Source organism: Octodon degus, unplaced genomic scaffold, assembly GCF_000260255.1.
Source record: "Octodon degus isolate 3935 unplaced genomic scaffold, OctDeg1.0 scaffold00010, whole genome shotgun sequence".
NCBI classification, from domain to species: Eukaryota; Metazoa; Chordata; class Mammalia; order Rodentia; family Octodontidae; genus Octodon; species Octodon degus.
Genome location: NW_004524586.1, coordinates 6,866,259 through 6,881,862, shown reverse-complemented (window position 1 = coordinate 6,881,862; position 15,604 = coordinate 6,866,259). Strand labels below are relative to the sequence as shown.

The 15,604-nt window shown below is 35.3% G+C and overlaps 1 protein-coding gene and 1 pseudogene across 1 annotated transcript in view; one reads left to right on the top strand and one right to left on the bottom strand.

Annotated features, from left to right (window-relative positions):
- Hpse2 (heparanase 2 (inactive)) overlaps nucleotides 1–15,604 on the top strand; it is a 905,948-nt gene that overhangs the window by 30,171 nt on the left and 860,173 nt on the right. The window lies entirely within an intron of this gene.
- The window catches only part of LOC105741292, a 56,498-nt pseudogene continuing 44,151 nt past the window's right edge, over nucleotides 3,258–15,604 (bottom strand).

Below are 15,604 nucleotides of genomic sequence, written 5' to 3'. Positions count from 1 at the left end.
GGGGGCGGCCCGAGGGGCTGGAAGAGGGTCCGGCCCACGCTGCGCCTGGGCTGGGACTGGTCCCGCCGGCCACTTATTATCTTTTTCTATCCCTGTTATTCTACTTCTATTTTCTGCTTGCAAAGCAGGCATAGGACTAGCACTACTAGTAATAATCTCAAATATGTGCAGCATTGACTGTGTATAAAACTTAAACTTACTACAATGTTCCACATTGTTATCCCAAATTATACTTATTCCAACTACCTGATTATCCAAAAACTCAACAGAATGAATTAACACAACATCTTACAGTCTGTTAATCACGTTAATCAGCTTTATATATCTAAACAAACTGGATATCACCAACCTAAATTATTCATTAAAATTCTTCTCTGATTTCCTATCTTGCCCTTACTAATCCTAATAACATGATTATTCCCTTTAATAATTATTTCCAGTCAACATCACCTGATAAAACAGGTCCCTCCAAAAACATATTTCCCTCCTAATTTCCTTAGAAATGTTTCTAATCGTAACATTCTCAGCAACAGAAATAATTTTATTTTACATTCTATTTGAAACAGCTTTAATCTCTACTTTATCATTACACATTGAGGTAATCAAACTGAACAAATAAAAGTAGATTTATATTTTTGCTTCTATACATTAATAGGTTCTTTACCCCTTTTTATTACCTTAATTTACTTACAAAACCAACTGGGCTTATTAAATTTCCTATTACTTAACTATTATAATCCACCCCAAACCCCACTTGATCAAATAACCTAATATGATTAACATGTATCATAGCATTAAACTACCACTAGATGACCTTCATTTATGACTCCCAAAAGCACATGTAGAAGCCCCCATTACAGGCTTCATAGTTCTTGCAGCCATTCCACCAAAACTTGGAGGTAATGGAATAATACAAACCTTATAATTCTTAGAGCGCTTAACAAGCTTTATAGCATATCCCTTCATCCTCCTATCCTATCTCTGTGAAGCATAATGTTAACTAGCTCTATTTGTCTCCACCAAAAAGAGGAGAAATCCCTCATGGAATATTCCTCCGTCAGCCACGTAGCACTTGTCATTGTTACTATCCTTATTCAAACCCTATGGAGCTTCATAGGAACAACCACCCTCATAGTTGCCCATGGCCTTACCTCTTTTCTATTCTGTTTAGCAAACTGAAATTATGAATGAATCAATAGCCAAACCTTATTACTAGCTTGAGGACTACAAGTATTATTTCCACTAATAGCAATCTGATGAATTCTTGCAAGCCTAACTAACCTTGCCCTTTCTCCTACCATCAACTTGATTGGGGAACTTTTTGTTATTATATAAACTTTCTCTTGATGTAATTTTGCATTTATCCTCACTGGATTAAATATGCTTATCCCAGCTCTTTTCTCTTCATATTAATTTCAATACAATGAGGAAAAGTATATTACATCTACAGCATAACTCCGACATTCACATAGGAAAATACCCTTGTAGCCCTTCGGAATGTTGGGGGGGGTGTCCCAGGGGGATGGAAGAGGGTCTCATCCACGCTGTGCCTGGGCTGGGACTGGCAGGTCCCGCTGGCGCAGGGTAGTCGGAAGCTCTCCCACACACTCACCAGGCCTGGGCTAGGACTGGATCTGGGGTTCCATAGAACGCTGCAGAAATTCTCACGTGGTGGGCGGGGTGGGGTTGGGGGTGCTGTGGAGTGTTGTGGGGGGGTCCGAAGGGGGTGGAAGAGGGTCTCACCCATGCTGTGCCTGGGCCAGGACTGGCAGGTGCCGCTGGCACAGGGTGGCCGGAAGCTCTCCCACCCCTCATATCATCTCACTACTCCTATGAACTTTAAATCCTAAAATTATCCTAGGTAACTTATATTATAATTATAGTTTAATTAAAATATTAGATTGTAAACTAATAATAGAAGAGCATGAACTTCTTCTTTACCAATAAAAGAAAGAAAGCTGGAACTGCTAATTCCATACCTCCATAATTAACTCTTACGGCTTTCTTGACTTTTATAGGATCTAAGTATTGGGGCTGAGGAGATGGCTGAGTAGAATAAGCGCTTCCCTGGCAAGCACAAGGGCCTGAGTTCAATCCCTGATTACACACACACACACACACACACACACACACACACGTATTGCATTGGTCTTAGGAGCCAAAACATTGGTACAAGTCCAAATAAAACTAATAAATTTACTTACCTTCTCATTCACTGTTAATAATTATTTCTCACATTTCCCTTCTTAACACCTATAATAAAAATTCACAAAAAAGTACCATATCTGTTTTATAGTAAAACAATCATTTCCATATCCTTAGCCTGGTTTCTAGGCCTTATATTGATAATGATAATTTATTGAACACTTAAAAGGCCTAATAACTGGGCCAAAAGCTTTTCAAAGTTGATTAGATTTGGTTCTCACAACCAACAGCTACTATTGATTATTCCATTTAATAGAAACTTAAGGAGATTAATCAGTGGTTCCTATGCTTAGTAGAATTGGGGAGGTATTAATACTGGGTACTAGGCTAATTAAATCAGTCTAGGATAGAATGTATTTTTAATTTAAATGTTCTTTTTTGTATTGGGACTCAAACTCAGGACTTCGCACTTGTTAGGCAGGCACTGTGCCACTGAGCTATACCCACGGTCTGATTATTACACTTTTAAAAAATATCCCCAGATGGTTCTTCAATTCACACAAGGATAAAAACAGCTGGGTGAATTAGTTTATGTACATCATCCCAGCTGGTTTGTAGTGCCATTTGAGTTTAGAGCTCATGCATAGCTAACTATTGTGATGGTGCCTCAACTTGTAATATGTATGTGTGTCCTCTGGTGATCCAGCTAAAAATGAGATGCTGAGTTTTTTTTTTTCCATGAAAAATAACAGTTGTTAATTTAGGCTGTACAAAATATTTAGTCAAACCAAAACAATTACATAAAAACTTAAGTAAAATTTTATATTCTAGTTCGGACAGAGACTGCCCTTAAGATACAACAGAAATGCAAAATGGCTACCATTTTCTGTTGAAAGACAAACAGCCCTGTGGAGATCTGAGGTGTGAGGCACTGTAGTTGATTTAATATTGCTTATGCCAGGGGCATCCCACTTTCCATAACTCAGCTCTAATAATGGCAGGGTAATAGGAACGAACCTTGGCATAATAGTTCAAAGCCCATGGCCCTCAGTCCTTCCTGGAGGTGGCAGTAAACTATAGGTTTGCAGCATGTCCCAGGCTGGAAACTAAAATCACTCTTCTGTAGTCTTTCGGGCACTGGTAGAATTTTTCACAATTTTTCTTTTCCATTCTTCATAATACTGTGTTAAGTCTTCATCTTTCTGTGATTTATGTGGGATTTCTTCAGTTTTCTTTATTTCCTTGCCAATGACTTAACCAGTGTATTTTTCTTCTGTATAGGACTAGCTAAATCTTTCAGTTCTTTGTCAATTTGCTGTCTGGTCTTCTCTATTGTTTACATACTCAATCAAATATAACTTTTTATATTTCCTTTGCTTTTTTTGGTTTTTTTTTAAATCCACTTTTAGTTTTAGAATATTGCATGCTAAAAGTAGTGCAGCAGGGGTGAAAAGTGGCCTGGATAAGTTAAGATCTGCTGTCTGGGGAAGACTAGATTCTATAGCTTTATAGTATCTTTGAAACCACGTTCACTGCTTCTGTACATCTAAACTCTACAGCTAGGTATTTTATTCTAATATTTGAACACATGTCCAGTAAACATTCATAAGATTTAAGACAGTTCTGCTACATCTTTTAGTTCAATCCAGAAAGTTTTATTAAATAAGCCTCAGCACGCTAGGGTTGGTAAGGCCCAGATGAGGGGTGAGGTGCTTGATCAGTCCTGATACCACAGTACTGGCCATAGTAACTCTGAATTTCCTTTTTTAAAAAAATTTTAAAAAATGTTCATTTGTTACAATTTATTAACTCATTAATGAAGAAACTAGTACAAAACTAATAAGGTTTAACAGAAAATTCAAACCATATACTTTTATGGAATTAATAATAAAGTTATTATTTATAATAATTATAATAAAGTTATTTACAAATACAATTTCAAGTTCACTTTAAATGCCCAATTCAAGGACTTTCAGAACTTTTCTGATATCAGATTTACAATGAATCATTGGTGAAAAATATAGATGGAAATGGTTATGAGTATGTATATTCATACTTTTCCTAGAAAACTAGTATCTATTTCACAGAATTTTTGTGAAAATTAACTAAAGTACTTAACACAATGATACTCATAATAAATATTTTACATCAATCCAAACAGATCCATCTCATATTGCTAGTAAAATTTATCTCTTCATTCAGAAATTTTGTTCTGAATCTGTCTTTGAAACTTTCCTCACTTTTATGCTCCCTATAAAAGCTCATGATCAGGAAATACTACAAAATTCTATAAAATGATGAAAATAAAATTACTCAGTGATAATAGATGAGATCTTTAAATAAGGAATAATATTTACTCTAATGAAACAAAATTCTAATGTTGGAATTTTATTTTTTATTTTTTTATTAATTTTATTGAGAAAGAAATAGCAGTTTTAAAACAGGTTAGTAGGACAGTTACAATAATTAATACATGGCATATTGTTGTCTTCATAGTAGTTATTCGTAGTACAAGATGCAGACATGATATCTTTTCTAAACACTATTAGTACAAATCTTTCTTCTCAGTCTTTCATGGAGATCAAATTGGTTAGGCAGTGGTTGTGACTCATCCACATGGCTGACACTGACAAAGGATCTACAAAGTACTGTACAGGGTTTCAGGGTAAATCCTGAGGGGATTTGGCTGACCTTGTCAGATACAAAAGTAACATTTTTGTTATACAGGTCTTGCTTTATCTTGGTCTTAACCATCCAGCAGAAAAGTAGAAAACACGAGGTATAAAAAGTAAAGCCATATTAATGCACTAAGCTGTAAAAGGCTCAAGTCAGCAACTTCTGACATTGCCAGTCCTGTGGCTAACCCACTGCTATTAAGGACTACTGGACTATATTGGATTACTTTGCCTAATTCACATACCTACTATATTGGAATGACAATGGAATACCCATCTCTGACAAAGCTAAACAAAAAAGGGGGATATAAACGAAGGACCATTTTTGTAGGGGAAAAATATGTATCTGTATGTACAGAATAGTTTGGATAGATACACGACTACTTTCTCTTAGTTCAGTGAAAAGAAAGGTTTTTTTAATATTTTGAGAGATGGTCTCCTTATGTAGTTTAGAGTGGTCTTAAATTCACTACGTAGTGCAGGCTAGCTTTGAACCTGAAGTGGTCTTCTTGGCTCAGTCTCCTCATTGCTGCAATTACGGGGGTGCATCACCAGGCCTGGCTTTGATGCTGAATTTCTGATGGAGTTGAGGTAATAATTGATGCTAGTGGTGTGGGGACCACACTTTGAATAGCAACGCTTTGTTACTGGAGAATAATTAATGTTAGTGTTTGTGGCACACACAGTAGGAAGAGTTGTCACTGAAAGGCAGCAGCAAAGTTACTTTTTTTTGTTATTTTCTTTGAAAATAACATAGAATAGATAATGATGTGTAGAAATGTGAGCAAATTACTGAGGAAAAAGTAATCAATTGAACTTGAAGTAGTTGAAGTAAAATTTTTAGTGTTATCAGACAAATTTACTGCTATTATTATTTCTAATTGCTACGTGAATAAAAATTTAGGTCATTAGGCCATTGCTGCGGTTTTTAAGTTATTTCTGATTCTCAGAATGGCTTTATAATTTTTTTTTGAGATGGTGTCTTGCTATGTTGTTCAATCTACTCTTGAACTCAAGGAGTTCAAAGTGCAGGGTAGCTTTGAACTCTTGGCTATCATTTTGGCACAGCCTCCTAAATACCAGGATTAAAGGCATGTACCATACCCAGTAAGAATGATTATTTTATTTTTTTATTTTTTGCACTACTGGAAATTGAATGCAAAGAATGATTTTTGAGATTAAGGACCCAGATAATTTTTATTAATTACATGCTTAAATTCTTTTAGATTAATATACTTTTTTTCTGGAGTATCAGTAATCATTAGCCTGTGCTGATCATTTCCAAGGTGCTTGACACTTGTGCTAAAATCTTAACAAACATTGACTTATTGAATCTTTAAAAACAGCCCTATTGAGATATAGTTCATGTTTTCTACAATTCACATACCATTTAAAGCTCACAATTCAATGAGTTTTAGCATATTCACAGAATTCGTCACAATTTTAAAACATTTTTCATTACCCCCAAATAAAACCTTGCTCTATTCCTAACTCCATTACTGCCTCAACATCAGGCAAACACTGATCTATCTCTAGATATTGCATATGAATGGAATCATACAATATGTGGCCCTTTGTGATTGACTCTTTAATTTAGAGTAATGTTCTCAAATTTAATTCTAATTGAAATAAATTATATTCCATTGTATGACCATACCATGTTTTGTTTATTTATTATATTATTGAACATTTGAATTTTTATTTTTTTGGCTTTTATGAATAATGTCACTATGAACATGATTATAAGCTTTTGTATAGATACAGGATTTCCTTTCTTTTGGGTATATATCAAGGAATAGAAATATATGCTGGGTCATATGATAATAATACTGTACTTAACTTTTTTTGTATATATTTGGAACTGGGGGTCAGTCCTGGGATACTGTGTTGCTGAGCTATATCCCCAGACTTTTTTTTTTATGGTAGGGTATTTTATGTATTTTTCAAGTTAGGGTCTTGCTATAGCATTTTTCAGGCTGACCGTGAGCTTGCTATCCTGTTGCTTCAGCTTTTCAGGTATTTTGGATTACAAGTATGCATTACGTTTAACTTTTTGAGGTACTGACAAATTTTGCAAATTGCTGCATCATTTCACGTTTCAACCAGTGAGTTGTGCACTTTTCTGTTGCTCCATAATCTTTCTAGTACTTTTCATTGTTTCTTTCTGATTCTAGCCATGTTAGTATGTGTAAAATGTTACCTTATTTTGGCTTTGATTTGTAGCTCCTGCTGGGTAATGATATTGAGCATCTTTTCCTACGTTCTTTGATCATTTTTGTGTCTTCTCTGAAAAAATGTTCATCTAGATCTTTTACCCATTGGAAAATATATTTGTCATTTTATTACTCATTTGTGAGTCTTGGAAAAATTTATATTGTTTAAAATTTATTTTAAAATATTTGTAGTGCATGTTTGGAGTATATAATGAATACATTTAATATGAGGATTTGGTACATGTATGTGATACATCTTAAATTGTTTTTACTTTTTTCTCTTCACTGTGTGTTGTGATAGACCCATTATCAGATATAGGATATGTGTAATTTTTCTCCTAACTTCTGTGTTGTTCATGTTACTAATTATGTCCTTTGTTTTTTATTTTATTTTATTTTTTTCCCATAATTTTGAGAAACAAATAGCAATGAGACGGTTTCAAATCCGATTAGTAGGACAGTTTTAATAATTAATACAATGTATATTGTTGTCTTAGTGATTATTCATTGTACAAGGTGCAGATGTTTACAAACACTATTAAAACAAATCTTTTTATTCATTGAATTAAGAGAATGTAGCTGTATTTCTATCCTACCTATTTTGAATGTACAAATACAAAATGGTCATTCATTTGTATCCCCTTTTTATGTTTAGTTTTGTCATTTAAATATTATAGGGTAATAATGTCCTTTGAAAGAGTTTTCAAAAATTTATGATTTAAAAAATTGATCAAAGATCAACATGATTAAATAGAGGTGTCATATCTGAGAGACTCAGAGAAGAACAGCTAAAAACAGATAATTGGAAGAAGGGGAGGAACATACATCCTGATGCAAAAAAATCAGTTGGAAAGAAGAGATTTATAGATTAAAGAAAACATATGCATAGGAGTTTCAAAGATGGGAAGCAGCCCAATAGGGATGGCCTGAAGGTCTTTTGCCTGCACCCATCCCACATCCATCATGTGAGCAGCCATGTTGAAAATTTCTCAAATTGCTGGCAGGATCCAAACAGTGTGACAGAGTCTAACCATACAGGATAGACTTAAGGTCTATAGCCTCTCACTTATTTGTTCCTGCTTGAAATGCAGAGCTGGCTGCAGTCTGCCAGCATTTTCACTGACACACACTGGGAATGAGTGATCAGGGCTGCTCCTTACTCACCTGCCCACTCATTCCTGGACTCTGAGTGGAAAAACAAATGATTATTGCCTGTGTTTGGAGTCTTCCATATTGGAACCTAGGCACACATGAGTCACTTCAGGGAGCATGTAGTTTATCTTATGTTACCTGGGACATTCATCTGGCATACAGAGCTGACACTGGTACAGGTGGAATCTGTATTTGTTATCCTGGGTTCTCTTGATATTTCACCTAACTCTTATTGCCCTGTTCCAACCCAAGACCTGCCAGAGTCTCTATTTTATGTCTAGCATGAGTACTTGAGTAGCCTTGCCCTATGCAGAGTGTTCCAAACTGTGTAAGTGTCTTGTACACCTGACCTGTAGCAGAATATTTTAGCACCAAGTATACTGCCTCAATAATGAGTGCAGCAGAGCCAACCCTGTTGATTAAGTAGCAAAGGTTAAGTAAGGGTCTGCCTGTACTGCCCAGTACTCTAGATGCCAGTAAGACACCACCCAGTGCCGTGTGCTTTCACTGGGGATGCAGAAGTCTCCCTGCATTGGTCTTGTAGATTTGTTTGTCCACTGAACATCCCAAGTCAGCAGGAACTTTCATATGGTGTCAGGAACCTGTCCCATGAACATTGCAGTATATATGGGGTAACTAGTGTCAGTCTCCAACCGGCAAGAATCCATGACAAAAGCCTTAAAAAGAAGACCCCAAGGGACTTCCAGGAATATTATAGAGTGATAAACAGCAATAAATGAGGCTTTCCAAGATTTGGAATCCAGACACTGGAAAATAACAATGTGGGGAAGAAAGAGGGTGATAGATCTCTGCGACCCAGGAATGATTTGAAGGGAAAATTGCAGCCAACAGAGAAATTTAAGAGTCAGACCACAACACAGAAAAAGGAAGGGGCAATCTGCACTTTTTCCTCAGCTCCTGGCTTGTGGCAGTAGAAAGATCAAATCTACAGAGATACAGTGAAAGTGGACATCTCCAGAGGCCTTCAGGGAGAAATCACGAGTGGATGCCGTGCACTACAACAGCTGGTAAGTACAGTTCAAGTGTTTGCTCCTGGAGGGGATTCTTGGTTAGATGCCTTTTTAAGGAGTAGCCAACTGAACCTGTGACACAGGAACTATGGATTGGCTTCATCTCACCTTTAGTGGCAGACAAATACCCTCTTTAACAAGTGATGCTAGGAAAACTAGTTTTCTACATGTCAAAGATTAAACCTAGGGCTGGCGAGATAGCACAGAGGACCATGGTTCGATCCCCAGCACCACATGCTGCACTAGCCCCACCCTCAGGGTGGGTTCAGCCAGCAACAAATAAATAAATAAATAAATAAATAAATAAATAAAAACATTTAAAAAATAAAATAAAATAGAAACTATGTGCCAGGAGCAAGAATAGGTAAAACTGTTGAAGATGTAGATATAGGCAAAGACTTTTGAATAAAATCCTGATCACACAGGAAATATTACAAAGAATCAATAAAAGAAGTCTCATAAAGTTAAACAGCTTTTGCACATAAAAGAAACCACCAACAGAGTGAAGAGATAACCTGCAGAATGGAAAAAGTTTTCAGCAGGTACTCCATAGACAAAGGACCAACATCTAGAATATACAAAGAATTCAGATAAATCACACCCTTCAAATTTAAAGTCCCTATCAAAAATGGACATTTGAAATGAATAGACACTTCTCAGATGAAGAAGTGGAAATAGCAAATAAATACATAAAAATGTTTAACATTATAGGTCATTTGAGAATTACAAATTAAAACAATGTTTACATTCTATCTCATTCCAGAAAGAATGGCTACCATCAAGGCATTATTGTTAACCAATAACAAATGCTTGTGGAGGGAAAAAGAACCCTTTTCTGTTATTGTTGGGAGTGCACATTGGTGCAACCATATGCACATCAGTATGGTTGTTCCTCAGAAAACTAAAACAAGAAATATTTCTTGACCAAGTTGTACCCCTTTTAGATATCTTGCAAAAGAAAGAGCATTATACCATAGCGATATGTGCATACCCATATCTATGGCAGCACAATGCATAATGGCTAAATCTTGGAAACAATCCATATTCCCATCAACTAATGAATTGACACACGTGTATCAATAGATTCTATTATTATTCATGCTTTATATCACAGGAAATTGAGGGTCAGAGAGGTTAAATATCTGGCTTATTCTTATATAGACAAGTAGCAGAGCCAGGGTATTATTGTCTCCCTTTTACCTTTAGTGAGTGGTTGAGTCTAGTACTTAATTCCTAATGCTTCCTTCAGATTGCTGTTTTAAAAATATGAACAATAAGCATAAATGCTTAAGAGAGAACAGAAAAGTTATAGACTGTACAGGCCCAGACATTTGACCATGTAACAATGAATAATCTCTTAATTGAAATTGTGTCTATAGGTATCTCAAACGGACTGGGTTTTCTTTTTACCAAAAGCTCAACAAAATAGGGTAGTTTTCTTTGGTCTGGGACTTAATGACATTAGGAAGCAGAGGAATGAGTTTTTCAAATTTCCACAATATTCCCACATTTCTAGAAATAGTCTATCAGGTTTTGCTTATGAAGGAATTAATTACTAGTAATTTCTTCCAAATCTTTTTTCTTTCTTTTTACTAAAGTGTGAAAACCTATAATTAACTTTTACTCCAAGGTTTTCTGTCTTTATTTGCTTTCTGGACTTTTCTTAGAAGTTTCTTTTTTTTCTTTTTTAAGATAGAAAGTTATTTGATAACCAGTCTTTTACCTAAAAGAATTTTCCTTTTAGTTAGTTCAAGGAAGAAATGACATCTTTTTGATAGAATGCCAACCTTCTTTCCTGCCTTTTTAATTGCCTTTTGTATTTCTTACTTTGGTTTAAGTATTACTGTCCAGTTCAAGAGTATTCCTAATATGGTCACCTCCTAAATGGAGTTGGTGGCCACTAATATCTTTGATAGGAATTTCTTGACTCTACCCTCTGTGGGATGATTTATAGATTTAACTTTAAGAAATAAGAATCCTATATGTATTTTTTTCAGTTTTAGTTTTTATTAGTACATATTTGTATTACATAATGACAACTTCATGTATAGAGTTGGTACATGTATAAGCATATCTCAATTCTTTTTCTATTACATTTTCTTCTCCTCTCTCCTGTCTCATTCCTTCTGTTGATTCCTTTTACATTTTTGACTTACCTATTATCTTTTATTTTGTTCTTTGTATTTTGCCTTTTTTTATAAATTATATATTGTTATATATGCTTACATTTCTCATATAAGGGAAACCATGTGATATTTAAGCTTGTGTGTCTGATTTGACTTAATATTATTATTATTTTTATTTTTTATATTTTAGGGAAGGATCTACAGGGTGTTCAGGGTCACACTACCAGATCAGACTCATAGTGATTTGCCTGTTTACAACCTCCCAAGAGCTGGGATTACAGGTGCGCGCCACCATGCCCAGTCTCAATTGCCGTACTAGTGTGCCCAGGGGGTGGGGCCCGCATGGCAGGCCCTGTGCCTGCTTTCAGGCACTTTAATCCGCTGTGCTATTTGGCTGGCGCTTGATTTAATATTATTCTCTCAAGGTTTTCCTATAAGTGATTTATTTATCTCTCTTTATGGCAGAGTAATACTCCATTATATAAAAATACTGTACTTTTTTATTCATTCATCTTTTGGTGGACATAATGCCATTTTCAAGATTTAGGCATTATGACTTGTGCTGCTGCAAAGTGGGTATGGCTATATCAGTGTAACTCTTTTGGAAAGATGCTATAAAGGAAATAGCCACGTGAAGTGGAATTTCTTTTTAGTGTTTTGAGAAATCTTTATACCAATTTCCATGGTGATTATACTGGTTTACATTCCCTTCCAACCATCTTCTCTCCCCTGATCTCTAGATCTTCTTCTCTGTTTTCATTATTAGTTTTTCTATTATTATTTCTTTTTGTTTATATTTGCAGCATATAATGATTACATTCATGAAGGGTAGTTTGAAAATGTACATGACACATCTTAAATCTTTTTATGTCTTCTTTCCCTTCATACTCTTTAACTTGGACCCCTTTTCTTTGTATTTTAGGGAAAGGTCTACAGGGTGTTCAGGGTCTCACTATGTGGGCCTCTAATCCCAGCTCTTGGAAGGCTACAAACAGGTCGATCACTATGAGACCAGATAGATCATTTGCAAAAGATCCGTCTTCCTTTTCCTTTTTATCAACTTTTTATTTTGTTCTTCACTTTATTTGTACTTTGAATTTTTCATATAAGTGAAACCATATAGTAATTTAAGCTTATATATCTTATTTATTTCACTTAAAAGTATGTTTTCAAGATGAATTCATTTTTCTACAGATTTCTCAGATTTATCCTTTATAATCAAGTAGTATTTCATTATTAATAGATGATGCATTTTTTAATCCATTTGTCTGTTGATGGACATTTAGTCTATTTCCAAGATTAGTTTTTATGAATTGTGATGCTGTAAGAATTAATATGCATAAAAAAGAATTGACATGCATGTTTTGTTCTAACACTATTTATATAACTCTTTTGCGAAGGTATTTGGGAATATAGGGTAATTTCTAATTTTTTTTTTGAGCAATCTACACATTTGTCTCCATCGTAGTTATACTTGTTTGCATTTTCACCAGCAGTGTAAAGGGAGTCCTTTTTCACAACAGTCATGCCAGCATGTATTATTTGATTTCTTGATGATCTCATTTTTTTCTGGAGTAAGAATAAATTTCAGCATTTTAAAAATTTTACTGAAAATTAAAAAATTAGAGAATTCAAAAAGCAAGATGATAGGAATCCAACAATGGTGTTATATTGCATATTGTTGTCTTGAAAATAAGTTGTTCAGAGGAATGAATAAAAAAGATGTGATATTTATCCAATGGAGTGTTACTCAGCTATAAAGAAGGATAAACATGAAGCTGTTATAGGTAAATAGTTACAACTAGAGACTGTACTCATAAGTGAAATAAATCAGAGCTGCATGTATAAATATCCTATTGTCTCCCTAGTATAAGAATCTGAAAGAGCAAATAAAATCTGAATGGTTCTATAGTGTGAAAGAGAAAGAAACTGTTTAAAGGGAGGGAACAACTGGGATGAGGGAAAGGAGGAAAGAAAAAAAAGAAGGGAAAAAGAAATTTGTGTGAATATCCACAGGATAGTTTGGACAATTGTACTGCTGATTTCTGCTGCTCTGTTGAGAGGAGCAGTTAATGCTTGATTTTTTTTTTTTTTCGCTCTGCTTTTGAAATTTTTTGAACAGTTTTACATACTTACATCTGATCTGAACAACTAATTTGAAGATAACAATATGCAATATAGCAACCATTGTTAAATTTCTACCATATTGTTTAGTGAAATTCTGTGTTGTTTCTGTTTTTCTTTCTCTCTTTTTCTTTTACTCTTTATTTTTTTTAAAAAGATAAAGTAGAATTACTAAATAAAATTACAGAATTATAAAATAAAATTAGATTAAATTAATAGAAAAGTAAATGTGTAAAGGAAAAGAACAGTACAAAAAGAACAAATAGATAAAAGAAAAAAGGAGAAGTAGAGAAGAGGGAAAATAAAGAAATGGAAAAAAAAATGAGTACAAAAATTACTCCAGGCTAAGGTCTTTGAATAAAGTTTCTTTCCAAGCCCTGTGGTATTGGAGTCTACCTGCTGTGGGAGAAGGATAGCTAGTTTCTAATGGGGCCTACTGTATTTCTTCTCTGCATACTCTCAGGAGGCCATTGATTGTTGATGTATGAATGCTGATTCTTATCTTGCTTTTCCTACTGTCTGGGGATAACCATAATATGTTACCTGCATCAGAGTTATACTTGCTTCAGAATATGTTAGTGGTTTTTGTTTGTTTGTTTTGTTTTTAACCTTTCAGTTTACTCTGTAGTCAGTGATATCCCCAACCACCTTTGTGGCATGTGACTTAAGGTTTTCTGTTTGTTCTAGAGATTCTATATTCTCACCTTGAGACTTAGAAAATGTCTATTCAGGGAGGGTTATCCCTGAACATATTGAAAGATGTAGTGAACAAACAGACTCCTGAGTTCTGTGCTGAAGTAGGGGGGAAATCAGGGGAAATAAGCCATCTACTTTGCTCAATTCTGGTACTTTCAGACCCAGGATCCTGAAGAAAAACAAACAAACAAACAAACAAACAAACAAACAAACAAACAAACATGTGGCATTCTTTGCTCCTCACCATAGAGGATACAAGGTAGTGCTGCTGCCACATGTCCTCTACCCTGAGCTCCAGATGCTTATATGTCCGAGATTCTGCAGCTACCTCTTCTAGTCACTGTGTCACGAAGTCTCTACAGATCCTAAAATGTGTTTTTTTTTTGTGGTTTATGATCTGCAGAGTAGCACCATCTGAAGCAACAAGCTACTCTCAAAATGCTCCTGATTATGCTATTGTGAAATATGGAACATGCTGCTGTTCAGCATAAATCCTCACACTGGGTTGACAGCTTGCAATAATTGTCAGATTTTCATGTGGATAACACTACTGGTCTAATTTTTCCTTTTTAATCACTGGGGCTACTCTGTCTTATCTTGTTTTTGTGGAATTGGGTTCCTCTACCTCCAGGGAGCTGGGTTGGCATTGTGGAATGATCCTTTTTTTCTATGTTGCCTTTTTGTATGTCAGTGATTTTTAGCTTATCCCAACTTTTTTTAAAAAAATGAATTTAGTACAGGGTCTACAGAGTTTAACTACACAGATTGAATCTGTAGTGAGCCTCCTGTTTTCAGCTTCCCAAGTGCTGGGATTTCAGGCACGCGCCACCATGCCCAGTCTCAATTGTCATCTCAACGTGCCCCAGGGGCAGGGCCAGTGGGCCTTGCCAGTGATCAAACCCCTCTCTGTGCTCTGTCTAAGCAGGCGCTTTAGTGCTTTAGTCTTATCTTGAAAATAGTCATTCAGGCCAGTGTGATTTTGTTGTGGTTTTAATTTACTCTAACCTAATAATGATGGTGAGCATTGTTCAGATACTTACTAGCCATTTGTATGTTTAGTCTGGCCAGCCTGTTTTAGCTTTTTATGTCACTTCCACCTCAATTCTTAGAACTCTTTTCTTCCTGTTGAGGAACTATTATATAACTTGGCTTGATTCTAAGTTACAGAGGGGTTCTAAACTGTTGTACTCTGCCATTCTGACTCTATTTTTAATATTTTGAGGATTTTCACATTGTTTTCCATATGAGGATACTAATTTTTCCCAGCAGTGTACAAGTGCTTTCTTTTCTCCATATCCTTGCTAGCACTTACCTTTTTTCTTACATTCTTCCTTCTGAGGTGCTGGGATTGAACCCAGATCCCCACAAATGATATGTAAGCATTCTACAACTGAGTTATAGCCCTGGCCCTTATCTTGAAAATAGTCATTCAGGCCAGTGTG